General features: G+C 38.5%; 1 protein-coding gene across 3 annotated transcripts in view; it reads right to left on the minus strand.

Moving 5' to 3' along the window:
- FOXN3 (forkhead box N3) overlaps window positions 1-26,119 on the minus strand; it is a 373,286-nt gene extending 347,167 nt beyond the window's left edge. Inside the window, exon 1 of one of the 3 annotated variants that reach the window (XM_019744763.3) lies at window positions 25,879-26,119. The gene's annotated coding sequence lies outside the window, so the exon portion shown is untranslated. The remainder of the gene's footprint in view (window positions 1-25,878) is intronic. The other 2 variants (XM_019744745.3, XM_074327057.2) reach the window with 2 other exon arrangements.
- Between the last annotated feature and the right edge of the window lie 884 nt (window positions 26,120-27,003).

Genomic DNA, 27,003 nt, shown 5'->3' on the forward strand with positions numbered 1-27,003 from the left:
CCTTGGGAAGCACTAAGCAATGCCATGGCCACGTGACCAACTGGTCAGAGAAATAATGGAGCTCATGACGCTAGATGGGGCTCCCAACGGCCCTCCCACCTCAACCATCGTGTTTGTGAAACCCTTCACTCAGCAGAACCGGGACCTGGATGATGCGTGTTTAACTGATAAAAGTCCTCACTCTGAAGTTTGTGTAAGTGGACGAAGAATCGGGGCTGATTTTTTTCACCAGGACTCATGTTAGCAACTTCCATTCCTGACACCGAAGCAACTTATTTTCGGTCCTTTTCTTTTGCCTCTGATGACCCCCCAAGGTAATTTTCCAGACACCATTTTAGTCAACTCTGGGAGCCCTGGAGGAAAAACGTAACAAATATCAAAATGGCCATGTGTGCCAGCATTTAGCACTTTGTAGAACAATTTAAATTTCGTGCATTTAGACCACTTCATATTAACTAATTTAGAAAATTTTGCTTTAGCAGACTTAGTTGGCTGCTCTTCACTGCCAAACTAAATATTCCACTTTAAAATACACCCCTGCGTACGCATGTGATTTCTCCTTTTAGGCTAGGAATGTAATGTTGACATAAATGTCAAATAAAATTAATGAGAGAATGGGCTTTCAAATGGTACTCCAGCGAAGGGAATTTGTTAGACTGGGACCTTTGAGCCCAAATGTATATATAATTATGTAACACTCATATGAGGAAAGAATCTGAATGTTAAGCTTTAGTAAATTTATCACCTTTGTCAGAAATGCTGTTACCTACAAAAAAGAAAAAAAGAAAAGAAAAAAGCAGGTTGCAAGTAAATTAAGATGAAAATACCACCAGATTAGAAGTGCATAGTCTGTCACAGCAAGCTACTGTGGAATTAGCAGGGTGGCCCATCTGCTGAGTATCAGGTCCTTCCCTTATCTACATAGAATTCGGATCAGATGTCTGCTGCTCAGCCTGAACACTTCCTCTATCGACTTTACAAATGGACTTCCTCCTGCCCAATCCAGCTCTTTCCCCTACCCGTCATCCTAACTGGCCACTTAGGGAGAGTGAAAATGGCAGTTAGAGCAATAACAGGTATTTTCACTCAATAGTCAAGGCATTGCATACGAGCAGAGTGGCTGCCTCCATTCATACACTGATATAACCACTTTGTCTTTTATTTGTAGTCTCAAAAATCTTCCCCAAGAATGGGAGAATCACAGAAAATCACTCTAATCATTGCAAAGATCCCTGTTCCCAGTAAAGCAGCAAATCTTCTCTTGTCAAAGTAAAAAGCACGGAGTAAAATCTCCTGCAAACACAGGGGAAAGCCTACATTTACCCCCACGCCAAGGCAAATGGTAAGCAGACCCCACCTGCAGGCATACTAGCCTTTAGGCCGAGAACCTGCACATGTCTGGGGTGAGCAGATGCCTGAGGGGGAGAAGTTCCAAAGAAAATAGTTACTGTGTTTTGGTTTTTACACTTCAGATTGAATCCTAAGTGCTAGACACCCCCCATCACATTCTTTCTTCATACACTGATCTCAAATACAATCACATAATTTTGAAAATTCATGATGTTTTCCCTAAATAGAATTAGAAGGATGGGTTTCTATTTCTTTCCAGTTACTTGGATACCTCCATGTCCTGGAAAGCCCCCCAAAAGAAAAGCACACATGAAGGTCCTAGAATGATTCCTCCAATGACGGGAATCATAGACAAATCAAACCCACAAATTCCTTCTGATGTTCATGCATCTTTAAACAGGTCACAGAATCCCTACATTCGGGGCAATCACAGAGAATTTCTAGTTAATTTACAATGAGGGAAAGAACAAACATTTAACTATCAACTTCGAACAACTCACCCTCCTGTTTATTATAAAGTAATCCTCACTCTGGATATTTTGAAATGTCTGCATAGGACCCAGGGAACATTCTCCATTTTTATTCTTCTTCTCCAGGCTATCAGTTCATAATGAACAAATATGGAAATTTTTCTGAGGGGGAAATCCAACTACCAAAATAACTCCTTCATAATTCATATGTGCAATCACAACGGTGATTAATAAAAACCTGAAACAGTTCCTAAAAGCCTAAAGCATTAATTACTCTGTTAGATGTCAGGGCTCTATGAAAACCTATGACAGCAGGTTACTCAGGCAAATTAAATCATGTGAACTTAAGGCGGAAAAAGAGAAATCTCCACTTGGTGGATTTGCAGGCTGGTAAATGCACGCTTTCCAAGAGAGGTGACCATCCCACGACTCTTCAGGGCTCTATATTTTAACATTGAAAGACATATGAAAGAGGTAAAAAATGCCATTGCAAATTGAATTTATGCTGGGATGAAAGGTAATATTACATCCCCTGAAAGACCTAAAATAAATGAATGGTACCATTTACATTAAAGGGAAACTAACTCTCCTTGAGTGTCTGTCTACTGTGTGTCCAGCGCTGGTGGGTCCCTGTGATTCTTCTTTTGGCTGCCGGGACACCACACGCCCAATTCTCCTTTAACCTCATAAAAGCTCCTTCTCAATGATTTTTCACTAGCTCATCTTTACTTGGTTCAATCTCTACATTTTAGTGCTCGGGGCTCTGTCTGGGTCCTTTTCTCTACCCCCTCTCTCTGGATGATCGCACCCAATCTTACAGCTGTGCCAGTGACTCTCCCCCACCCCCACCCCCAGCTCTAGATGTAAATAACCCAGCTGCCTTACTGACACCCCCAACAGGCATCTCAAACTGTGGCTGTCCAAAACAGAACTCCTGATCAGCACCTCCCCACCCCAAGTCTTTCCAGTCTCAGAAATGACACTACCTTCCGAAATCTTAAAATAATCCTCTGATGCTCTGTGTTCCCTCACCCTCCGCTTCCAATCCATCAGCTCTACTTCCAAAATATATCCTGAATCTTTCTATTCTCATCATTCCACTTTACCACTCTAGTGGAAGCCCTTTCTCTCCCACACACGGTCACACCTCTTCAATGGTCTCTCTGCTTCCATCCTCCACATAGTAGTAGCCAGAAGGTTCTTTTTAAAAAATAAATCACGAACAAGCAAAATGAAACAGAAGTAAGCTCATACATATGGAGAACAAACTGATGGTTGCCAGAGTGGAAGGGGGAGGGGAGATAGGCAGAAAAGGGGAAGGGGATTAAGAAGTGCAAACTTCCAGTTCTAAAATAAACACGGGGATGTAATGTACAGCATAGGGAATGTGGTCAATAATATAATAACTATGTATGGTAACTGATGGCTACTACACTTATTGTGGCGATCACTTCATAAGGTATGTAAATGTTGAGTCACTATGTTATACACCCGACACTAATATAATATTGTGTATAAACTATAATTAAAAATAAATTTTAAATAAATTAAGTAAACCAATAAACCAGACTTGGTGACTCTTGTTTAAAATTCTTTAGTGGTTGCCCATTACACCTAGTACACCTACCATAAAATCCATACTTCCTTTGCCTTTAAGACCCAAAGTAATGGGGCCCTACCATTTCATCTTCTAGTCACTCCACAACTCACCAACCTCCAGCCACAATGGTCCTTCTTCCCGTTCCTCAAACATGGAAACTGGTTCCTACCTCAGGGCCTTTGAATGTACTGTGCTCTATGGCTGCCCTTTATAACTAGAGAACTCTCCTCGATCACCCTTATCAAAGTGGTCTTACTGTCATTCTTTACTTTATATGGTTTTTTTTTTTTAATCATTTTATTATCATTTTTTACCCTTGATGGTTATTTACCCAATAGCATCATGTATATTTGTTTAGCCACTTATTGTTTCCCTGTCCCTTCAATCAAATGTCAGCTCCATGGTAGCAGGAACACTGACCAACTTTCTCATCTATTATTCAGTAGATACCCAATAATATTTCTCAATAACTACATAAATGAACAAATATATTTCCCTATATTTTTTTCTAACTTCAGGAGATAGATTATTCCTATTTTAAAGAGAAAATTGAGGTTTCCAGCAGTATGTCCAAGGTTATCCAGGTAACAGGAGGCAAAGCCAGAATTTGAACCTGAATGTTTGACTCAAATGCCACCTTTTCAGATACCAGATCAGTATTTCTAGCAGAATCTAGAAAAATCAATCAAAAATAGGAATTCTGCTCCTAAGATTTCCAGAAACAAATTGCCTGGGAACTTGCCTTAGGCTCAGAAATTCTTCTTCTACTACAACTTCACCATCTATAAAATGGGTGAACACAACGAGTTTCTCATGGAGGTATTAGGAGAAATAATTTCCTTCCAGATTATAAAGAGTTTTATATATAAACTCTCAGACGATTGTTTTTTAGGACTACCCTGTAGAGTATTTTTAACTAAAATTTGTCCTGTGCACAGATACCACTATGTGGGGTTCACAGTCAACCTGAGTAACCATACAAATACAGGCAAGAGCTGTGGACCGCATAATACTGCCAAAAGTGGACTCCACTTTCCCAAAACTCTTTAAAAGAGATGTAATCTCATCCTACTGGAAGATTTGGGGCAATGGAAAGAAATAGCTGATTTCTAGAGGGTCCCCCATCCCCTCCCTGTCCCAATCTGTATGATTCTTTGTACCAACACTTGATTGTCTGACCTACCCTCCAGAAGTGAGACTGCTCTCGCCCAAATATGTGTTCCCTGAGGATCCTGACCTGCTTTTATTTGTAATGGGCGTACACTTGCTCCACAATTTGTGCAAGTTGAGTGCAAGGGACATGACATTACTTTATTTCTCCTAATTAAATCTGTATCTCAAGGCCTCACTTGATGAAAACTAAATTTCAATTGTGTTTTTAGGGGCTTTTCCCCTTTCCTAGGGTTAGAGGAACATCTTTGTACATTATATGTGCCCTGAGAACACTAGAAAGCTTGGGGTCTTCAGTTCCCAGAGCTACCTTTTCTTTTCTCCATACCTGTTCTTTTCCCCCAACATCTGCTCTTTTTCCTCCAAATCAACTGGGGCCATAGGAATCCACGGTGTGGGTGCCAAGGCCATGGCATTTGGTGTTAATTTTCCTTTGTTATAGTGTCAGGGTTTAGTATTAACATTCCGCTGACCTCTTAAAACAAGTTGGGAGTGTTTCTTCTTTTTCTATTATTTGAAACAGTTTGTGGAAAACGTGTTATTTCTCCTTTAAATATTTAATGAATTCAATGGAAAAGCCATCTGGGTCTGAAGTTGTCCTTGTGGTAAGGTTTTTAATTACATATTCATATGAGTAGATAGATATAGGGCTACTCAGACTGTTATTTTTCTCGGGAGAGTTTTAATAAGTGGCATTTTTAGAAAATTGTTCCATTTCTTCTAAAATTTCATGTTTCAATATTGCCACAGGGTTATTCATCATATTCCTTCCTTTATATCTTTTAAATATATTGTTTCATTCCTGACATTAGTTCATTATTTGCATTTTTCTTGATTAGTTTTACAAGGATCTATCAACTTTATTAGTCCTTTGCCTGGATGGATTCTCTTATTATAAGGGATCTGCTTTCTATTTCATTACTTTCTTCTCTTATTTTTATTATTTCCTTCCTCCTGTTTTTAAATTTTAATTGTTCTTTTTTAACTTCTTAAAATTAATGCTTAGGTTATTTATTTTTAGGCCTCTCCTTTTTTTCTAATGTATACATTTGAGGCTATATATGTCCCTCTAAGTATGGCTTTGGCTGCATTCAACTTTTATATGTCATATTTTCATTGTCATTAATTTCTAAATATTATCTAATGTTCATTGCCACTTTTTCTTTGACCCATGATTGCTAATTTCTAAACATATGGGGATTTTTCAGTTATCTTGTTTGTTAGTGAATTCTAGTTTAATGTCACTGTGATATGAAAATATACTCTGTATGATTTCAATCCTTTGAAATTTGCTGAGTTGCTTAATGACAGAGAATATGGGCAATGTCAAATATTCTATGTGCTCTTGAAAAAAAAAATGTGTGTTCTATATTTGTTGAGTGCACTGTTTCATAATTCGATGGGGTTTGTTAATTAACTTTGTTCAAACTGTCTATATCCTAATTGGTTTTTATTGTCTGCTAATTGTATCAATTACTAGGAGAGATAAATTAAAATTTCTAATATATTGATATCTCTATTTCTCCTTGTAGGTCTTACAATTGTGTATTTAATAATTGCATACAAATTTAGAAATATTGTTTTCCTGGTGAATTGAAACTTTTTTATTATGAAATATCTCTCTTCATCTCTAATAGTACTTCTTGTCTGTTAAATGGTCTACTTTATCTGATATTAACATAGCTATACATTCTTTCTTTTGGTTAGTGTTTGCAGAGTATATCTTTTTACATCCTTTTATGTTTGGCTCTTCTGTATCTTTTTAAGTAAGGTATGTCTCTTTAAAGCAGTATATAGGTTTTTTAAAAAATCCAATCTGATAATCTTTTTTTTTTTTTTTTTTTTAAGTAGTTGTTTCAATCTAGTTGTGGAGGGCACAGCTCACAGTGGCCCATGTGGGGATCGAACCGGCAATCCCAGCGCTATGAACATCACACTCTAATCAACTGAGCCAACTGGCCGCCCCCCAAGCTGATTATCTTTGACTTTTAATTAGAGTACTTACTCTACTTTAAAAAGTATAATTGCTAATGTATTTCAGCTTAAACTATTATTTATTTGTCTCACCTACTCTAGGATCCTTTTTCTCCCATTTTCCACCTTCTTTTGAATTATCTGTACATTTTTATTATTCTATTCCCCCCTTTTCTTAGCTTATTATTTACATATTCCTTTATCATTCTTTTTCAAGATTACCCAGAGTTTAAAACATGCATCCTTAACTTATTAATGGCTGAAACAAATTAGTTTTTATTATTTCCTATACATTTTAAGGAACTTAGAACAATTTAACTTCATTAATTTCTCCAGACTTAAGTTCCACTTTGATCATCTATTTTATTCCTTACATATTTTAAACTCCACAGGACATTATTATTTTTATACACTCAATATTTATTTATATTTAACTATCTAATTATTATTTCTATTGAACTTCATTCCTTTCTAAACCTCTGAGCTTTGATCTGGAATAATATTCCTTCTGTCCAAATGATGCTGCTCATGATAATTTAAAATAAAATTAGTTTTCCTTTAGTTTTGAGGAATCTTTGTTATAGAATTTATGCTTAACACTTGTTTTCGTTCAGCTATTTGAAGATGTTCCATTTCTTTCTGACGTCTGTTGTTTGAGTAGAAGACGCACTTGTCAGCCTTATTATGCTCCTTTGAAGGCAAGAGGTACCCACCCTTCCATCTTTGACTGCTTTTCAGCTTTTCTCCATTTTTATTTTCAGAAATTTTATTGTTGTTCTTAGGTGAAGTTTCTTTGTACTGACTCCCCTTGGTGTCTTAAGGCTTCTTAATTCTGTGGCTTTGTGTCATTTATTAGTTTTGGAAAATTCTCTGCCATTTTTTCCCAATTATTTCTTCTGTTCCATTTTTCTCTCTCCTCTCCTACTCAAACTCCAATTGCATTTATATTAGGGCTTTCTATAATATTTTACATGTCTTTCAAAATCCTGTATTTATTTTCCATCATTTTGCCATTCCATGCTTTATTTTGGGTATTTGGGGTATCTGCCCTATGTTCTAGTCCATTAATTCTCTTTCAACTGCATCTATTCCATTGAACCCATAGCTTTATTAAAGTATAACTCCCATACCATAAAATTCACTTACTATAAATATACATTCTATGGTTTCAGTATATTAATTCAGTTGTGCAACCATCACCATTATTATAATCCAGTCATAGAGGATTTCCATCACCCTCACAATTTCATCTATTTAGGTTTAAAATTCAGTAACTATATTTTTCAGATTTAGCTTGTTTATAATTTTCAGTTCTCTGACAAATTTTTAAATCTTATCTTTTAATTCTTAGTCGATTTATTATCATGGTTACTTTAGAGACCATATCTGATTAATCCACTATCTGGATCCTTATAGGTATATCTTATTTGTCCATTTTTTTCTTTGTTTTTGATCATATGTTTCTTTTTCTCATATTTCTAGTTATTTTCATGAGTGACAGATATAGTACATGAAAAACACTAGTGATAACATGAGGCTCTGAAATATGTATCTTCCTCCCAAGAGGATTTTTACTTTTGCTGCTGGCAGGCACTTAAGCTGGGGACACTAATCTGAAAATATTTGATTTTTGGCTTCAGTCTCTGAGAGTTTTTCTATTTCTGGTTCATCTTGACTTAGGGTTCCAAGGAGAAGCCTCAATTATTTACTAGGGCTTCTGCTTTTTGGCAGGACCTGAACATAATTAGCATGCCTCCGACCCCATGGGTTTGTTGAAAGTTCTGCTAAATTTCTTAGACTCTTAGCCACTACTTTTGGAATTGACAACTATCTCAAGAAGAAGATCCAAAAGCTATGCTCACCTGTCAGGGCTCCGTTCCTCCCAAATCTTGGCTTTGCAATTCCTCATTGCTTTGATGGCTCTCCAAGGCTTCGAAACTGACTCTTTTTTTCCTTTGTAATTTTAAGCAGCTTTTCTCAGCAGAACAGTTGGTCTGAGCAAAGCTGATCTACTATTGCTAGACACATTGATTACCATTGTAAGTGAGGTGATCATAATTTATCATACAAACCAGGACACTTTTGAAAATGAAAGGAGGCACTATTAGCGATTACATTGGAGCAGTAGGTGCAAACCAGAACCGCCACAAACGAATCAGGTTATATGGTCTTCTCAGTAATAATGCATGGAGTACTTTGCTTAAAAATATAAAATAATTTAAAGAACCAAGTATGCATTGCATGAAAACATTATGACCTTTTTCTCTTAGTTTAAATAAACTCCAAGGTAACTGGATTTCCAAAGCATCTGTCTGTTTGCCTGATACCTACTTTAGCAATAACGTTTTTACAACCCTCTGACACAACAAAGTAAATAAAAGTATATTTTATACACACACACACACACATACACTGGGGGGGTGCCAAAAAATGTATACAAGTGGACACTTTGGTCAACGTTGCTCAAGCAGCAGTTTGCTGTAATCAGAAGTGTCTGGATGCTGATGGGAACCACTTTGAGCAGAAGTCATGATTGCAGAAGTCAAGCGTGACTCATATTCATCTTTTGTTATGGGAATATATTGAATATTACAATTTTAATACAGTTTTCCTTTCTTAAAATGTGTATACATTTATATATAAATTAAATATATATTATATATATGTGTATATATATACGTGTGTGTGTGTGTGTGTATATATATATATATATATATATATATATATATTTCAAAATCACATTGGCCATATCAAGAATATAGAAGTCTTGTCTTTTCCCTTTGTAAGGACTGAATATTTGGTATTAAGGATAGAAATAAGCCCTTGCTCACTGTAGGAAAAGACCACTTAGTAGCTCATTGCATCAACAGAGTGAGTTAAATATTCCACCCAGTCTGCTAGTTCCTGGGCTCCATATCTCATTAATGTCCTTGGCTGAGACTTGGTACCTCCAAAAGTATAGTTTTGGAAACTTCCAAATGAGAGAAATTTTTCTGTTTTATTTTTTTTATTTTAAATTTATTGGGGTGACAATTGTTAGTAAAATTACATAGATTTCAGGTGTACAATTCTGTACTACATCATCTATAAATCCCATTGTGTGTTCACCACCCAGAGTCAGTTCTCCTTCCATCACCATATATTTGATCCCCGTTACCCTCATCTCCCACCCCCCACCCCCCTTACCCTCTGGTAACCACTAAAGAAATTTTTCTAAAAAGAGAAGTGAATATAATTTCCAAGAAGAGCACTGTGTAACTCCCTTCCTTAACTTCATCTATTTTATTAGAAATAAATAAATAGAAAAATAAAGAAATAAGTACTCTGCTCTCATCTGTCAGAAATTCTTGTCTTGGCTCTTGAGGGAGCTAGATTTGCCACCTGAGTCATCTTCTAGAGTGAATGCCTCTGGACTGGAGAGCTGTTCTCTGACCAATGCCAGAGCTAAGCCCAAGGAGCTGCTCAATCAAATAAAACATGGCCAATACCTAATTATAGACTCCCCATGCCTTATACTTTGCAGCCTGACCCTTCCTGGAATTTTGATGATCCTCTTCAGGATACAACACCCTGTTCTTCATTTGCATATTTTAGATGGTTTGATTCAAAACAATGTCTTGTGTATAAACATCCCAGCATTTTTCCAAAACACAGGCTTTATCGGCATATAAAGTAATTTGCCACATGCATTGTGTTTGCCTCTGAGCAGTTGGATAATAGATTAGAGTTACTAAGAAGTTAGTGTATTTTCCCATCCACAATACAGTGCAGTAGAGGGGAAAAAAACATTCAAAGAAAACAAATTATGATTCAAACAATTTAACTCAGGTCCACATGTCATTCTCATTTACTGAGACCAATAGCAACAAAAAAAATAAAAATGAAGCATTGAAAACACTGAGCCTAGCAACAAGTAATGAGTTAAACTCAAGTAGAGGGTAATTTGGAGGCCAATAACCCAAAGTCCAGTTCAGCTAAGATTATCTGTGGCCCTAGGGAATGAGCTAAGCATCTCTGCATGTTCATTTGCTAAATACTGGCCTGAAGAAAGGTTGGCCTTTAAAACAAGGCCTAAAACCAAAGGAAAAAGGAGTACAAAGTCTCTACTGAAGGACTTGAGATAGCACCAAGCCTTTTTCTTTCACATTATACAAATAACCTAAAACCTCACTACCACTATATCAATGACAAAGTCAACTGTAAAGGTCGTTCTCCATTCAAAGCAGTTTGTCTATACCCACTCATCTAACCTCATCTAAGGCAGGATCTTATTTGTACTGACCATCTCCCTATGCCGAGCCACTCACCAGTATCTAGCACTCTGTAGACATCAACAAATATTTCCAGAATGACTGAATAAATTTGCACAACAACTCAGAGGGAGCTGAAACAGCTAAGGCGATCCCCTATGGAAAGGCCACTGTTGTTTGTAAAGCCCACTTCAAACTTCAGGGGTTTCGTTTTTTTTCCTCCAAATTTTTATTTTGACAAGTTTCAAATCTAAGAAGAAATGCTGAAGGAATAACATAATGAATAAGTTGCAGGCCACAACATGAATCCCTAAAATATTAGCAGGTATCGCCTTAGAACAAGAACATTCTCCTCTTGTTCAGAGCTCTAATTTTTTTAGAGCATATTATATGTTCAAAACTAAATGGTAGGGGTCATTTTCAAAATTTTGGCAAAAAAATTCACATCCTTCAAGGTAGTTATTATATAATTGGGGATTTAAACTGTACAAACATAAAGTAATTCAGGATAATTAGATCCTAAACTTGGTGGCACTGATTATAAGTGAAATAGGAGCTCAGAGAACTGAGAAACCAGGATGAGCTGGTTTTAGAGGGCAAGTATGTGGCAGAGACAGACTGGCTGTTTATTAAACCTGTTTCTTCTTTGTCCTAAGCTCACATCCAGACTACCTTTCCAGCAATGCCTCCCTGCAGTCAGATGTGGCAATCTTACCAAGTATTATTATAGCTAACTGAATGGGAAAGGAAGTAGAATGTTCCACATCTAGGACTGGCTGGTAAAAACCTGTCACTTAAGAGTCTCCACGTTCTTTCCTTATTTTTTGCCAGTGTGATCCAAATAAGCCCAATGACCTTGGGAGCCACAGGTTGAAAATAGCAGAGCCACTGAACTGAAAGTGCCTGGTTCCCTGAATTAACATCTGAATGGAAGCCATCCCCTAATCAGGACATCCATTTGGGATATGTAAAGCATAAACTTCCATTATTTTGATTCATTGCACCATGTTGGGTTTATTGAGGCAGCTAGTATTACCTCAAATAACACAAGTTAGGGCTTAAAATACCCTTGAATATGTGTGGAAGGAGATAATATTTTAAAAATAATGATGTGCTTCTTCTCTATTGATTTCTGCACATATAATCTTCACCCTAGTTTCCCTGAGGCATTCATATGTTTCAGGGAATATTAGGATTATTGAAAAAGGAATTTAAAGAGAAAAAGGATGGAAGTTCATATTTTGGTCAGTATAACTGAAAAAAATACCTGTCCAATCCTCTGAAAACAATTTAAAATGTTGGACAAAATATTTCTCACAACAGTCTGAAATGTATTTATGAGCTCACAAGAAAATGAGGAATATTCAGAGAGTAACACATGTATCGGCTTTCATCTTGCAGACATTTAACTAACTGACAGTGCTTGAGCTTCTCTTATTACAACTTAGCAGGGAACAAGGGACAGCAGACATACTTGATGGCACTGACAAAGCCAGGAACCATCACAGGACAAAGTATAATAGGAGGTGCCCTGCTAAAGATAGAACTCCAAACATCTACCAAAAGGCAGTTTCAAGAATTGCCTGTCTCAAAAGTCAGTGCTGAGTAGAGGGAAGAAAATCTTTATTGAAAATTTGTAACCACAAGGCAGCCCTCACATGGATTTTGAATATGAATTGATTATGGAGTTGGTTCCCAAAATCTCAAGTTGAGAATGTTTAGTCCTTGCTTTGCAGATTGGTGATTTCAGGCAGAAACAAATGCAAAATCTAGAGAAACTCACTTTGAATTCAAACCCTAAAGAATTTCCACTGATAACGTCTCAATAAAATAAAATAAAATAAAATAAAAAAAGAAAAAGAAAAAGAATAAGGTCACAGTAAAATAAAACAAAGCAAAACAAAGACACACATGCATAAAGAAACAGAGCATCATGAACAACTAGCAGAAATAATAGATAGAACTGAACCTGCAAAGACTTCAAAATTTAAAATGATCAGACACAGAATTTAAAACAAATGTTGAAATAAATAAGAAAAGACAACAAGCATAAAAGCTGTGACAAAATTAAACAGATTAGATCCAGGAAATTGAAGATGGAAAAAATTATCTAGACTGTAACACATAAAAATATTATATAAAGAGACATAAAATATGAGAACAAGGTTGCAACATAGAGAAGACAGAGAACAAAGTCTAACATATACCTAACCTGACATCCGGAAGTAGAAGAGTACAGAGCAGGGACAATATTCTGAGAATCTTCTAGAAATGATGAGAAAAATCAATCCACAAATTCTCAGAACAACAAAAACATCCCAAGCAAAACAGTTACATAAAAAGGAAATTCACATCTAGACACTTGATAATAAAACTGCAGAATGCCAAAGACAAAAAGAATATCTTAAAAGCAGCTACACAGTACTCTCGGGAAAAGAACACCTCCAATGACAAGTGGCAGTTAGATTTAGCATTGATTACTCAGCAGTAAAACCCAGAAAACAATGGAACATCCTTAATGTGTTGAGAGAAAAATAACATTTTATACCTAGCAAAAATGTATTTTATACCTAGCAAAACTATATTTTAAGAAAACAGGAAAAATAAAATTTCCAATAACTGAAATAGTTTTCCCTCGATTGATCTTCACAATTGAAATCTAAGAAGAGAAGTGATCTTGGGAGGTGAGGGTGGGTGAAAGAATTATAAACAAAGAAAATAGTGGATAAATCTGAACAAACATTTCTATTTTAAAATGAGAATGTCTAACCTAGTGGGACCTAAGTTGCAAGGTGGATGGTGTGATTGGAGTTAAGGTCTTTGCATTGTTTGGACACTTTACTAAGACTTTTCATAGAAATAATGTAGTAACAACACAACCCAAATAAATATCCATGCATGATAGAATAAATAAATTTAAGTATATCCACACCATTGAATAGTGTACAGCAATAAAGAAATAAATGAATTACATTACACTCAGAAACATAATGTTGAACAAAACCCAAAACATAAAAAGGAAATTGCAGAACTTTATATATATATATACATATAAAATGTTTCCATTTATAAGAAAGCATGCACAACTAAACTATATGTAGTTTCATGATTAAAAAAAAACCACACCACATATGTGGTGCAATTATAAAGAAAAACAAGGACACAAAGCAGAAGCCACACACTTCACATCTACTAACATCCCAGTGGTAGAATTTTGCCATTCTTATCTGCAAGGGAGTCTTAGAAATGCAGTTGTTAGCTGATCCCAACTAAAGTGTTCAGAGAAGGGACATAGGTGGGAAACTAGAAGACTCTGCCAAACACATAAAATTTCACAGCCTTAAAAGTCAGGTTGTATCCTGGGACAGGATTTTCGACCAGGAGTTGGGAGGACTCAACTCAAAGAATTCACCTGAAGGCAGTAGAAGATGTTACTTTCACGCATTAGGGATAGTGAAGTCCCTGATCTTTCTGTCTCGATGGTAGAAGGATGAGATGGTGGAAGGGAAGAAAAGAAGAGCCTGTCCCTCTTGGAGTCTAGTTAATTAAGGGAAAAAAGCAGGAGGTAAGAAAAGAAGACAGTGGAGTGGTTGGCTGCTTGTCTTGACTCACCCCGGGGTGATTCTGCCTTCTGAATGGAGAAGGTAACACCGAGTATGGGAGGATATTCTTGTGCCCACCTCCATGCGTCATTTGGAGCCCAGGGAGGAGACAGTCTGCAGAAGCCTGGGACACAGCTTCATCAGTCTGGTGCTGCAGTGTGATCAAATAGAGGGAGCTGTGAGGTGGGGTGCCTCAGGTGACCTGTGGCAAAGGAGGGGACCCCTTACAAAGACCACCAGGCCAGTAGGGTTGATGGAGGTTATGGCTAACCCTGAGAGTTTGCTGTCAGTGAGAGCCAAAGTGGAATGGAGCCAGGAGGGAGAGCCACACAAGGCTGTGATAAAGCCAAGAGGCTGAAAAGATCAACATTTTTTGCAAATGGGGGTCACTTATTGGGTCCAAACCCATGTTTTTTTCATTAAACAAAATAGAATGGAAGAGATCAGAATGCATCCAGTGTAGCAAAAATAATATCTTGTGAAACTTATGTTTTAGCTATGCATGTTATTTAGTAGAAACGGCATCATCTGTACATTCACACATATGTCCTACGTGCTTACTAGAATCTCATGATGATGCATCTGTATCTTAATGTGGGTCTTTGAAAATCACTGGACTAGACTGTGTTATAGGAGATGACTTCAACTGCTACTACAAGGTGTGATAAAAAAAATACGGTGAATGTTTAAATTAAAAAATGTATTACAGTAAAAGATATATTGCCATTAATCCCCTCAAAATACTCCCCCCTCGCTTCAAACACACTTAACCCATTGTTCTTGCTGCTTTCTGAAGCAGTTCTGGAAGTCCTTTTTTGTGAGTGTCTTCAGTTGCGCTGTCATGGCTGCCTTGATGTCCTGAATCGATTCAAAATGTTTACCTTGACTTTGGAGAAGAGTCAGAAGTTACACAGTGCCAGATCTAGTAAATAAGGTTGATGGGGACACACCATAATGCTTTTATTTGACAGAAATTGCCATACCAGAAGCAATGTGTGACACAGAGCCTTTCTGTTGTGATCACAAAATACAGTGAAGACTGCTGCCGAGTGCCATCCAACAGAAAGGCCAGGGATCTTCAATACGGGAAGTAGTATGTCAAACCTTAGTAACAGTGTGTGAAGAGTTTCAATTTGTTCAGTACAGTCAGTCAGATGTGAGCTATGGTTGAGAGAAGGTGTGTTTTAAAGTGTGATGTAAATCATTCTCTATCATGACAATACCCCGCGTCACACATCTCTTCTGGTATGGCAATTTCTGCCAAATAAAAACACTACAGTGTGTCTTCATTCACCTTATTCACTGGATCTGGCACCAAACAACTCTGGCTCTTCCCCAAAGTCAAAATGACCATGAAAGGTAATCGTTTTGAATCCATTCAGGACATCGAGGCAGCCACAACAGCGCAACTAAAGACACTCACAAAAGAGGACTTCCATAACTGCTTCAGAAAGTGGCAAGAACAATGGGCTAAGTGTGTTTTAAGCGAGGCGGGAGTATTTTGAGGAGGATTAATGGCAATATGTCTTTTACTGTAATATTTTTTTTATTTAAACACGTACCATATAGTTTGATCACACCTCATCCGATAGGTACTCAATGTCATCAATAGGTTCTGTGGCTTTAAATGAAGCAATATATAACAAAACCAATTTTACCATAGGCTAACTGATATAAACAAGAGTTACCATATTTTGCCATGTGTAATGGACACTTTTTTGCTCAGATTTGTGAGGGAAAAATAAGGATGTGAATTATACATGGGTAGTACTATTAATTCCGTATCTATATAAATGTTTTTAATTCTTTTATTTATGAATTAAATGTATGAGTTGAAAGTGTAATTCTAGAAATCAATAACAATATCTGTATGCAAAATAACACCCTGCGATACAATAATCGGTTTTGTTGAATTTACGACCAACTTGCAATGATGAAGAGTTCTTGGCCTATGATGCGTAAATATCGTAAATTTGTTAGTAGTACATAAATTTTCTTGTACCTTGTATCGGTTCTTGTGTTTTGTAATTATCTGTTACATAAAATTTCTTGTGTCATATGTTAAAAAATAAATGCTAAAATTCCTTTATAATACAAAAACCAAGAACCTAACTGTAAACAAATAAAAATTTGAATTAAAAAATTAGAACGAAAGATTTTTTCCCCTTGCAAGTTTGGGCCAAAAACGTGGGTACACATTATACACAGCAAAATACGGTAAGTTCCTATGGCATCTCACCAACGTTCTAATGAAACGATGTTGAACAAAACGACGTTATTTGAGGACCTGCTGCATAGAACAAGCGGCACCAGTGGGCAAGAGACCTAGCCCCTGGCAGCAGCAGCCACCCCACTTAAAGAGATTTAGTTTGCTTGTCCTCCATAAGCAACAAAAGGGTGCACTCGACACCCCTTCCCACGTACACTATCACAGGCAAAGAAGGGGACAACATGAGGGAATGGGCACTGTTTGCCTAGGAAGAGTGAGAATTATCTTAAGTGACCATTTGGACTATCAGATCAAACTAAGTTTTTAAATGGATGGGATCAAACGTTATTATTTTTTCCCCTGATAACCAATGGGTATTTGCTGGGGAGGAAGGTTTGCTGTAGACAAAATGAACAACCTGCGTTTTCTCCACACACTGGAGTTGCAGAATGGGTGAAACTGGTGACTCTACAATATGGGAAAGGAGGTAGAATAAGATTGTGTTCAGGGGACAAGATGAACAAAGGCAGTGGAGCTGGAAGGAACAAGGCAAGTTCTGGGATGAATAAACCCTGAAGCAGACCTGAGCACATTGCCTGAGCTCTAATGGGTAGATCCAGATTACAGAAGGTCTTGAAAGCCAGGCAGAGGAGGACAGCCTTGGTAAGGTGAGCCACAGGGGGCCACCACAAGTTCCTAGCAGATGAGAGACATAAGGACAAAAATAACAACACAAAAATAGCTACAATAATTTAAGTTGTAACTACGTGCCAGGCTCTGTGCCAAGGGCCTTTCAGGGACTCTATGATTAGCCCTCACAATAATCCCGTCAGGATTTCCACATTACCAAGTCTTAGGTTAACGTGGAATGTGAAACAAATGGGTGTCCAAGTTTTCCAACCTAGGAAACAAGGATAATGGTTGGAACAACAACAAAAACCAGAACAAAATGAATGCCCTTATTGAAAATTTCCGCCGGAATGACTGGACTCTGAACTTAGGCCACTTCTCTTGTTCCATTTTTCAGACTGAAAAGCCACTCTCCCGGGATCTTCACTCATTTTGAAGTTCGGAGGACCATTCAAAACGATTCTTCTTCTAAAGCGTCTATAGTTCCAAGACTGGAAGAGAACGGTCCGAGAAGCCCTGGCCACGTCCCCTCAGGCCTCTATCTTAGTGCACACCAGCCCAACCTTTAACTGCTACCAAAGCCTCAACACGTCCCTAAGAATCTGCGCAGATTGAAGCCTGCTCTCCCAGCTCGCATGCCACCCTCAAGTGCTGGGACTCAACGCCCCATAAAAGCAGTCACTAACCAGTGACTAAAAGAGGCATGTCGCAAGTTGGACACACGCTCTTTATGAGCTCCCCTGCACAGTGGTAATTGGTGGGACATGTCACACTATTGGCTGCCCTCTCTTCCCCGTCTCCCACTTGCGCCCCCTACTGGTGCCTTCCTGGAATTGTCTCCCAAGTAAACCACCTACCCTGGAATCTTCCTTGCAAAGTCAGCTTCCAAACTAAAACAAAACGCATAATACCTACCTCAAGGAAGGAGCTCAGGGAGGGCATCACTTCCGTTCGTCTGTATCAGCTTGCAATATGAACTTCAAAAGAGCCCTATTTGGGGCTATTTACAGTTTAAGAAGCCAATCAGAGTTACAGAACAGACGGTGGGCTGCCCCAGAATGATTTTCCACCCTTACGTCCCTACGACGCATCGTGTCCCTGGCAGGCTGCAGGTGCTCGATAACTGTTCATTGAATGGGTGATCTGCGTCCTCACATTTGTGCACATCTATCTGTAGTACTTCCCTAGACCGATCCTTTAACATGATTTCATACATGTGAAATCTACGAAAGCATATGTACATGTGGAATATGGATTTGTCCCATCGAGTTCTGATCATTCACCTGAAGACTTAAAGCGAATTAGAAAGTGCCAACACCCTACTTCACTGAAAATGGCTACGAGGACCCTGGTTCCATGGCTAGTTCCAACTGGTCACACGTATACTAGGCATAGTGGGTCCCCAGCTAGAGATTTAACTTGCGATTTTCCCCGACACTAGTACAAGGGCAGAGCTCCCTGCGTCCATGTGGGAGTCAAACTGACCCTTCTCCACTTGGTCTCTCCATATGGGGTTCATATGACTTAGGGGTAGGAGAGCCCCAAGGAGACCCTGGACATCCTGCCAATTTGACAACTTAAGCCCATTGTTTCTTTATTCAGAAAGAAATAAAAGAGATGTCCTTGTATTTGCAACCCTGAGTCTGTGGGGAAGTTCATATGAATTACGAAAGCGAATGATGTCTAGGAAGTCTGTTTCTGTGGATGCCACCAACAGAAGGACTAAGCGTAATACGTGGGTAATTCAGGAAAGTCATCCCTGTGGCAAGGGTCTTTCATTTACCAAACTGGTGAATGTGCTCAGGGGTAGGTGAAGCGTAATTCAAACGATGAAGATGATTCACAGAAGATAATAACTAACAAGAGAACTAAAAAGTCCCTCCCATCATTAATGGTCAGACCTAGGGAACACAGCATGATGAGAAGCATAATGCTATTTCTTGCCAAAGTAACAACAAATATTCCCTACCCATCCCTGCAATTTTTCCCAGGAGGAGACTCCATTTTTAATATGGAGGGGGAAGTTATTGACCCTGGAATAGAAACAGAGGAACAGTTGTGAGGTAGCTAGTGGGGTAGAAAATGCTTAGAATTTGGAGTCAGGGGGCCCTGAGGGTGAGAATTACTAGGCTACAAAAGAGTATGGCTCTGAGAACATATTGCCTCAGTTTTTCATCTGTAAAATGGGATGTTAATGTATACTATTATAATTAGTAGTAGTTGTGTATTAATACTAGGTCATAAGGATCAATTAAAAGAATGTAGGGGCAGCACCTGATATATGAAAGCCCCTTACCAGTATGATCTGATTTTTCTGTTTACCTAATATGGCCGAACTCACTCAGAGCAACTTATTTCTTTCTCAAGACCACTCTAAATTCTAAATTTAGTCCCATGAAACAATATGACTGTCTTAATTTAGAGACATGTATTAACTAGTCATTAAATGGTAATTGTTTTCATTTTAAAGGCTGCAAAAATGTTAAGTTTGCCAAATCAGAAAATTTCAGAATGTGAAGAGCTATCTGAGGTTATTTAAAATTTAACCTTGTATAATACACTAAAATCCCCTCTTCAAGTAAGACTTTTAACGATCTGAATCTTAAGAAAGCGACATCTGCACAAGTACCGGGTACACATCCCATATAACATTTGAAGTCCTGTATCAGCCGCTTCAGCAACGTCCAGGTAACTGGAACGTACCCTTGAGTTCCAAAACAAAACCCCAAGAACGTCAGAGTTTAAATGCTCACTCACGAGGAACCACTGGTCTATTATCATGAATATACCTTGGGAGAGTTCCCTTGGTTTTCTATGGCTGTACACACTCAATCTTCTTTGAAACGCAGGTGTTACCCTGTTTCCCTGAAAATAAGACCTAGCCGGTCAATCAGCTCTGATGCATCTTTTCGAGCAAAAATTAATATAAGACCTGGTCTTATTTTACTATAAGACTAGGTCTTTATAATATAATAAATATAATATAATGTAATCTAATACCGGGTCTTATATTAATTTTTGCTCCAAAAGATGCATGAGAACTGATTTTCCAGCTAGGTCTTATTTTCAGGGAAACAAGATAGGAAGACTAAGATAGCGTTAACCAGCCTAAACATGAAAAGCTTTATTCAGCACAGTTCAACAACTAAAAGTTAATCACAATCATTTTCACCCACTATCACAGACAGCTATTTTGTGTTTCTACTAGTTTCATCCTTGTAGAGGAAATAGTTTCTCAAAAAAAGACAAAGTTCCAGCACAAACTGTTGGAAGACCTGTGGCTTCCTGGACACTGATTATTTTAACTGCCATCTCTAACCCCAGGCAGGTAACAGAAGCATGTCAAGCACGGTGGAATGGGAGAACGCAGAGAGGGGTCTGTCCTTTCTCCTCTTACAAACTCCCCAACTGTGCAACCTCCAAGAAACAAGGCGGGAGGGTGGTCGTGGCCATGAGAAGTACAAGGCTACTATAGTGCACCTGCCAGCTCTGCTGATTTCTCACCTACAGAGCTGTGCTATGTGAATCAAGGGGTTGTGAAAATCAAGAATGGAACTGAAGGGGATTCCTGTCTGTCACCCATAGAAATCTTAATCCCTGTAGCTTTTGCGATGTAAAGGAGGAAAACTGAGCCCAATCCCAACACTGCCATTTCAGTCAATCTCATAATAGAAGAGACAATGTGAATACATGATGATATTCAAATATCATCTGTATGTTACCATTTTACTCAACACTCAGAACACCAGTGAGTCTGCCAAGCAGATTACATGGCTCGGCAAACTTTTCATTTCATGAATGACACTTAATATGAAATAATTTTCACTGACGGACAGAATAACAGTGATATAACAGCTCCTGAGGTGGGAATAGAATAAATCCACGCATTCAAGTACAGTCATAGCCAACTGATCTCAAACACCTCCATGCGATGTTCCTGTCACTTATAAGGAAAGGGGGCCCTGATTTGTTTGTAAGTGACCCTTAGAAACATCCTTTCCCCTTCCCTCCTTATAGACAGGACCAGGGCTTTTTCATACTTATGGCAGGTTCCATCTTGGGCTAGCTACATGTTGGCTTATTAGCGTACATTGTATTACATATCTTTTTCCTACTTTCTCTGAGCACAAACGCCCTTTTAAATTGTCAAGACAAAAGTTCTCTCTTCAGCTAATCCATTCCAGGACTCTGGAAGTCATTCCCTTGGGCCATCTTTAGAGAATATTTTGGGCGCTTTAAAAGCTGTGGTTTTCAAACTGAGTTCAGAGCAGTGCTAGGGTTCTAGGGTGTGTCCCGGGCACAGACCAGGGGAAGAAAGCAGGCTCTGGGCTCCTGGCTCGTGGTTCCCCCAAAGCGGCTCTGTTTTCATTCCACTCATATATTAGGGTCTTACATAAGATTTCATTTGGTGCTAAATATAAAACAAAAATGATGTCTTCAAAAAGGTGTGAAAACCATCACAACAAACGGTTCTTTCTCCCTCAGACACTCTTACCCCCCTCCCCAGTCTGTTCCTTCCAATGGAGTTTGTACACTTGTTTTCCTTTAAAGAAGCTAGCCCTTGTTTCCTCATCCAGAATTTGAAACATACACGAATTGAAACAACTATATTTATTTACAATATCTAAAAAATAATACAGAGTTTTGCACAATAATTGTTTTCAAGGTTAAGATTTGTTGTCTCATACCGAGACTCTAAACTGGTTTTAGCAAACTCCCACTCCCAATTCCCAACTCTCCCCCTACATCAAATGTTTGCCATCAGCAAAGTAGGCTTATACCTGACATGTAGTCTTACCGACTTTTTTTCTTATATGCAAAGAGAAAAACGAAGCTGCCTCTCTCCCTTTACCTCTCCAGGCGAATCCAAAATTGAGATTGGCATTTAGTTGGTATTCTAGACTAATTATTAGAAATTTGGCATATCTATCAAAAAAAAAAAAAAAAAAAAAAAAAAGCCTGTTACAGTAAATATGTGTGTATCTGACAACTGAAAATGAATTGGAACTTTATTGAATATCTTGTTAATTTGTATTGGTAAATTGTACCTAGTAGTAATATAACGATCAATTTTTCTAATCCCAAAGTAAAAATAAACAGAAATGCCAAAGATGTGGGGTACCTTAATTGTGCTCCTCAAAAGTCCCTTTAGAAATGAAGTGTTCTGAGCAAACTATTTGACAGACAATGGAGAATGAAGACAGATTCTAGAAACCAACAAATCCCATTCATTTCCTTCAGTTTGTAAAAACAAGCAACTGACATGTTTCCTGCCAATGAACACAGCTCCAGATAAGAAAGCTCCCTGCAGGAAATCCTTTACTAAAAGAGAACAGTTGTGCCATTAAACTTAACCTTTTTCACCAAATCCCAATCCATTAAATATCTGACAACATGGCATCATGAAATGTATGCTAACTCACCGCAATGATGCTATGTCACTTCTAAAGTCTACAGTATTTCCTATGACATAGACGTAAGATATTAAGTAAACATTGAAATACAGTCAGGATTCTTTCCACCCCCTCTCAGCCTCCCATGCAATTAGTTGATGAAAACAAGGGAAATTTGCTGCTTTGTAAAAAGATCAAAGTGTTAATTCAATGAGATTTAAAACTGGCTATTTTCAATTAAGATAGCAATACAATACTCTAAATCATCATGATTGGTAGGAAGATATTTCTAAATGAATATCAAGAACTTAAAATGTAAAGACTACCATTGGCAAGATGGAGAAATATAAGAAATGCATTGTTTTTATATTTGGAAGGTTCAGTGTTGATCGCTAAAGTCAAAATTTAGGAGCGGGCCTCCTTGGTTATTTTTCACTTAACAAAGTGAATGGGGGGAGGGCTGTCTCCCAACTTTTCTCCTTTCTTTACTCCCCTCACTGAAACCACTACTAAGACACTGAAAATATTCACAACCTTGATTTGGGGAACCTCTCAATTATCCTAAAAACTAAAGCACTCTTCTCTATTCACAAAAGAAGAGGAAACTTTTCTAAGTTAACCAAATAATGATAGTTGCTGTTTTGAAACCATTCTTTCAATTTAGTTTTCCTCTCCTCCATGCTCAGCTACTGAGAACACCCTCCCTTACACTTCCGAGAACACCCTCCCTTACACTTCCCAAAACACCAGACAGGGTCTTCATTTATCCCTCCACATACAGTCTTAGAGCGGGGATCCAAAATGCCACAGTTCTTGGAATTCAAGTGTGAGCATTCAACTTTGAACCCTATTGCAAAGAGAAAGTCTTCATAATACCTTCCCCCAAATGACTCTTCATCATCCACAGGTAACATTCTAGTCTTCACAGCTCTAAAAAGAGTTTCATTATAACAGTAGACATACAAATCAATTTAATTCCACAATTACAATTTAAAAGGCTCAAAACCTTCTTCTTAGGCTTTCCTTGCAGAACTCAGAAGCAGCAAAATGCCAAGTAAGCACGTGTGCTCATCCTTCCTTTAAGGCTTTTTCCTCACATAGTTTCAATAAAAATACAGTTATGAAACCTAGGAGACTGCATTTTTGGTTGTTGTTGTAAAATGACCTTGATTTGACAGGCACAATCTTAGGTTTCAACAGATGCTGTGGGAAAGCTTACAGAAGCCAGCATGTTCTCCAGGCATCTGTGATGACATGCAGTTTTTTATTTTTTTTTAAGGTGGTGGTTATGGTAGTGTTGGGGGGGTGGCGGGGGTTACTCTTCTTGGTTTCCATGACAACCATGTCTCCACTCACCGTTTATTAGATTCCATCCATGTCCTGTGTCTAAATTTTTAAGCCAATTGGGAAAGTGTTTATACATTTAACAACTTCTGGGATAGTGCTTCTTTAATCGAGGTGTTTTGAGGCTCAAATGGTGATATCCACCAGGCTTTTATTTTTTTTAATAATATTTTACATTATTTACTAATTCATATTCTTATAAGGTGAAGAATGCCCTTTTTCTTGGATGTAAAATGCATTCTCCTCAAACCAGATGCCAGAATTTCTTAAAACAGTGCGCAAGCCAATTTTGACTGCTCTTGCCTTTTTCTTTCACTGTTGCACAGACTTAAATCTCACACGCGATACATGCTGATGCACAAGACACTTACATTATCAAAGTAAAGATACAGTGAAGCATCCATCTGCTGATAGTGCTACTTAAGTATTCAGATCAAAAAACGGCAGGAAAAATTATTCTAAGTTGAACAACTTTGCATTCTACAACTCCTGAGGAGAAATCGAGAATGGATTGTAAAGTGATACGTCTCTAAATGTAAGCTAGTAGCTGACATCTGCAAAGAAATTTGTCACCAAAATGGCCTACTTTAATCTGGATAGAAACAACAACAAAAAATTAAACATAAAGGTACCTCAAGCAAACTGCACCCAAATTAAAAATCAATCGTGTAGACATCTATGCACGAGAAGGCTAATCTGAAATTACAGCGCGATTGCAAAGGAAGGTTTTGGGTGACTGTTTTCATAAGTCTCAGTCTAACTGACCAATCAGCGTGAGAGTTAAAGTGGGCTGTAGTCGTTTGTGCAGTCTTCCGAGCTCTGCACTCTCTGAGCTGCTCTCCCCTCTCTAAGGCAGAGCTGGCGATCAATGAAAAACAGGGAACAAAAGGAATATCACAGGATGTCTTCCTTAGCTAAGGAAAATGATTCCCTTTTTCCTCAATGAGCCAGTCGCACCCTGCCTAAGACAGCTCCACATGGGAGCTCCCAGCAGACCAGTCCTTTCAGATGAGGCACATTTTACATTTGCAATCATGTGTCCCAACTGCTAGCAAATGTGTCACCTTAAGCACATCCTGTGACAGAGGGCTCCCTGAGCCCAACCAATTGAAACTAATAAATTAAAGAAATTAATAATCCCACAATTAAAGCTGTAGAGAAAGAATATGTTTCCCTTCCCCATATGTCATCCCCGGAGTATAAACAAAGCATGAAAAATAGTCTCTTCAGCCTCCCCAGCCAGTAATCATGGTTTTCTCCTCAAAACAATGTTTCTCCAAAATGAGAAATATTCTGACTGCCTCTAAGGAAAGTCTCATCTGTAGATGTCATATCAGGATAACCAGTTACAGTATTTGAAAAGAGGTTCAAACTGCCCACAGATTTGACACTGTTTATAATTGATAGCAAAACAGTTGCGACAGCAATGCTGTAAACTCTGTCTGAGCCAAACTCCACATTTAACACGTTAGTTCCTTGAAAATAAAAGTAACGCCTGGGGAACCCACAAAAGTAAAACCCTAGGAAGTAATTAACAATTTCATCAATTATTTGATAATTTAAAAAACTATCCATTTGTTTGCTATTTTAAAAAAAAATTTTTTTAAACGACTATCCACAAATTCCTGAGAAACTTTTTTTTTTTTTAAATGAACTTACTTTTGAGACAAAACTAATGAAAATATGCAACTTGCCATCTCTGGATCTCTCCCTCATGGGCTGCATGCTACAAATCAATCAAACCAGGTGGAAATATGAGGGCAGACACCTTAAAAAAATCAAAGGGTGCCCCAAAATGCAGCAGCCTGAACAGCGAGGGCTTCTCGTGACAATGCTGAGCCAGAGCAGAAGATTAGGAGGCAGGAAATGAACCCCATTTTCGTTACCTTCGATCGCCTGCCCCCCGCGCTGCTTCTCGCGGCTGCATTGGGGGGCTGCGGCGGCACCGGACTCGCGGGTGGCCCAGCCGCCGGGTCGCGCCGTCTCCCCGCGGAGCTGCAGCGGATCGCGGCCGGAACCCCGGCTCCAGCCCCGGCGCCCGCCCGGGGTCGGCAGCGCGGCTCCCACCCGGGCCCGGAGCCCTGCTGGGTCCTAGTGCGCGCCGCGCGCCCGCCGGTGGCCGGGTCTGCGCCCGCACGTACGGCCGGCAGCTGGTGAGCACAGTGAATCCCCGCGAAAACCGAATCACCCGTCGGCCGCTTTCAAAACCGGACACCGTATGTGCGGATGAACTGGAGCTTACTGTCAAATCCTGGCATAAGATATTAACAGAAAAACATTGGCTACAGCTGGACTCATGGAAGGCGGATGTTAATATCTGCGGCCCCAGTGTAAAGCACAGGGCAGTAACTGGTTTAATAGGTTTGCCCGGTGCACGTGTGACAGTGCATATTCACAGGCGGTAAGAGACAGTACAGGATCAATAAAGACAGGTTTTAAAAACATAACGCAGAAAAAAAGGGGGGGGCTGGAAATTCTGTGTTTAAAACAATGTTTCAAACAGTTTTTCCAATTATTTTTTTCCTAACAAGTCCTTTTACATTTGCTTTCTCTTATTTATCATATGCTATTTTAAATAACAAAGGCCCATATGGCTAAACATGTAGTCATTTGATTTTCAAAAGACCTCAAAATTGCATCAAAATATGCACTCATGTATCTCCTAAGAAATCAACGAGAATGAATTAATGGTGGCATATGGTGTGCCTCATAGAGAAAACTTAATTACAATTTAAAACAAATGTGAAAATTCACAAATTCAGTAAACTGAAAGTAAGTTATGATAGGTGTATACACAAATCAGCTTATGTACAATTCAGAAAAATGCAAGTTCTAAATTTCCCTTTTAACTCTGGAAAGGGTGGTACATGGACCCCTCTAACAGATTACCCTCATTGTCCCCCTAAGGGCTTTCAGCGACCTCTCAGCACACTCATTCACTGCAGGCCACCTGGAAGGCAACTGTTAAACTTGCAAGTGCTTATTTAATAACACAATTCTATTAGCCCTTA

Source organism: Rhinolophus sinicus, chromosome 3 (assembly GCF_057876585.1).
Source record: "Rhinolophus sinicus isolate RSI-liver-muscle chromosome 3, RSI-T2T, whole genome shotgun sequence".
Lineage (NCBI taxonomy): Eukaryota > Metazoa > Chordata > Mammalia > Chiroptera > Rhinolophidae > Rhinolophus > Rhinolophus sinicus.